At 40.5% G+C, this 2534-nt stretch overlaps 1 pseudogene; it reads right to left on the bottom strand.

Annotated features, from left to right (window-relative positions):
* Positions 1–1420: 1420 nt before the first annotated feature.
* Positions 1421–1518, bottom strand: LOC111537168 (annotated as a pseudogene).
* Between the last annotated feature and the right edge of the window lie 1016 nt (positions 1519–2534).

Below are 2534 nucleotides of genomic sequence, written 5' to 3'. Positions count from 1 at the left end.
GCCATAGACATATAATAGAAATAACAAATAAACAAGTAGCATAATATACAAAACAGTTGCATTTTGATCACTTCCCAGGAGTTGTGCATTCAATTTACCAGTGACTTCATGTTTCTACTAGCCTTTTGCTGATATCCTAACTACACATTAGTTCTTTCCACCCCACATGGAAAATGACAGTATTGGCGTACTTTAATTAACTCCAGATATTTTTCTCCATTTAGAACTCTGAGAAGCTGATCTCTCTCCAGAGGACCCCAGATAATAAAAAGCAGTTCTAATTCTCTAGAGTTGGGCCATTCAAAGCCAGTTTTGTACAAGAGGTTGAATGATGTCCCCACATGTTCAATTTTATATATGGTGTTAGCATGCTTCCAGTGATAAGGGAGTTTTGTTAATGACTCATATAAATGACAACTTAATTTTTACTTTTTAATTGTTGTGCTGTGTGCTTTGCTCTCATTTTTAATAATTCGCTGTGTGATTTGTGTCCTGTTAGTAACAGGATTCTAACAAAGCCTAACTCTGGGTGGAATCTGGAGTTTATCTTCAGGCCCCTGGCCCTGTTGTATCACCCTTTCCCACCTTGATGGTAGTCTCCCTATTTTCCTTGTATGCAGTGTCCTGAGGAGATCTTTTTCACACATTTAAAAGTCTTCTTTCATCATAGTATCTGAAAGTCATTCACACGAAGTTGTAAATATCAGATAATAGCTTAAAGTGTTACTCTTCTCCCTTAGACTCCTATAGGACAACCAGAGACAATCAGCTTCACAGGAACCTAGCCTCCTCGCTGGCCACGTAATTTGCATAATTTGTAGGGCTGTGTGCAAAATGAAAATGTGCTTATCTTGCTAACGATCTAGGAAAAAAACTGTAGTTAAAATACTAAAATATAAAGCAGGCGTGGTGGCTCACGCCTGTAATCCCAGCACTTTGGGAGGCTGAGGTGGGCAGATCACTTGAGGTCAGGAGTTCAAGACCAGCCTGGCCAACATGGTGAAACCCTGTCTCTACTAAAAAGACAAAAATTAGCCGGGCATGGTGGTGGGGCACCTGTAAACCCAGCTACTTGGGAGGCAAGAATCACTTGAACCTGGGAGGTGGGGATTGAAGTGAGTCAAGATCGCGCCACTGCGCTCCAATCTGGGCAACAGAGTGAGACTCTATCTCAAAACAAACAAACAAACCCCTAAAATATAAAGCTATTTTTTAAAAAAATAATTTTTATTTATAAAATGTAATAGGGATAATAGTGATATATGAGTCATGACATAAACCTACAAATTGCAAAAATGTACCATTTTTTGTTTCACCAATTTATATAATACAATGGATAACAATACTTTATTGATGTGAAATCTTGATTGGTCATAAGATTTTTCTGACTCACCTTTCGGCAACTCATTTCTAAAGCCATCAAAAGTTGTATTTTCTGTTTTATTTTTTAAAAGAGGGGCTATGTTAATCTTCTCTGTATCGTTCCAATTTTAGTATATGTGCTGCTGAAATGAGCACCAAAATTTATATTTTCAAGATGATGACAGCAGAGAAAGAAATAAAAATAAAATCCTAAGCCTCCCAACCAACTGAATGGAGTGCCTGTCAGCCAAAGGGACCCCAGAGGAATCTTAAAAACTGAGTTCCCAGCCTTGAGGGGATAGGTCAGACACACCTCAATATGCCCCATCCTTATTCATCTTTAACCAGAAATTTTTCCTAAGGAGTATGCAGAAATCAACCCTGGGGAACAAGAAACAGATGACTCATTAACTTATTGCCTTTAGCCAGTTATCTGAGGCTGTGACTGGACTCCCCCTTTTGTGTGTGTGTGTGTGTGTGTGTATGTGTTTTTGAGATGGAGTCTCACTCTGTTGCCCAGGCTGGAGTGCAGTGGCGTGATCTCTGCTCACTGCCATCTCCACTCACTGCGATCTCCGCTCACTGCAAGCTCCACCTCCTGGGTTCACGCCATTCTCCTGCCTCAGCCTCCGGAGTAGCTGGGACTACAGGCTCCCACCACCACGCCTGGCTAATTTTTTGCATTTTTAGTAGAGACTGGGTTTCACCGTGTTAGCCAGGATGGTCTCGATCTCCTGACCTCGTGATCCGCCTGTCTTGGCCTCCCAAAGTGCTGGGATTACAGGTGTGAGCCACTGCACCTGGCCTTTTTGTGGTTTTAACACAGCAACTAACCAGCGTTCCTTTCTGATAAGAGATCACTTGACCACAGAGTGGTTCTCGGCAGTCTGCAGAAGATGTGCGTTGAGCAGATAGATATTCCATAGTTTAATTTCTTTAGCTTAGTGCTTTATTGTATAGTTAAAATTAAAAAAAAGAAAGCAAGAAAGGAAGGAGCTATCAAGTTATGAAAGGACATTGAAGAAACTTAAATGCATATTACTAAATGAAAGAAGTTGTATTAGTCCATTTTCATGCTGCTGAAAAAGACATGTCCAAGACTGGGTAATTTATAAAAAAAAAGAGGTTCAATGGACTCACAGTTTCACATGCCTGGGGAGGCCTCACAATCA

Source organism: Piliocolobus tephrosceles, chromosome 1 (genome assembly GCF_002776525.5).
Source record: "Piliocolobus tephrosceles isolate RC106 chromosome 1, ASM277652v3, whole genome shotgun sequence".
Classification (NCBI taxonomy): Eukaryota; Metazoa; Chordata; class Mammalia; order Primates; family Cercopithecidae; genus Piliocolobus; species Piliocolobus tephrosceles.
This window is presented reverse-complemented; position numbering and strand designations above follow the sequence as displayed.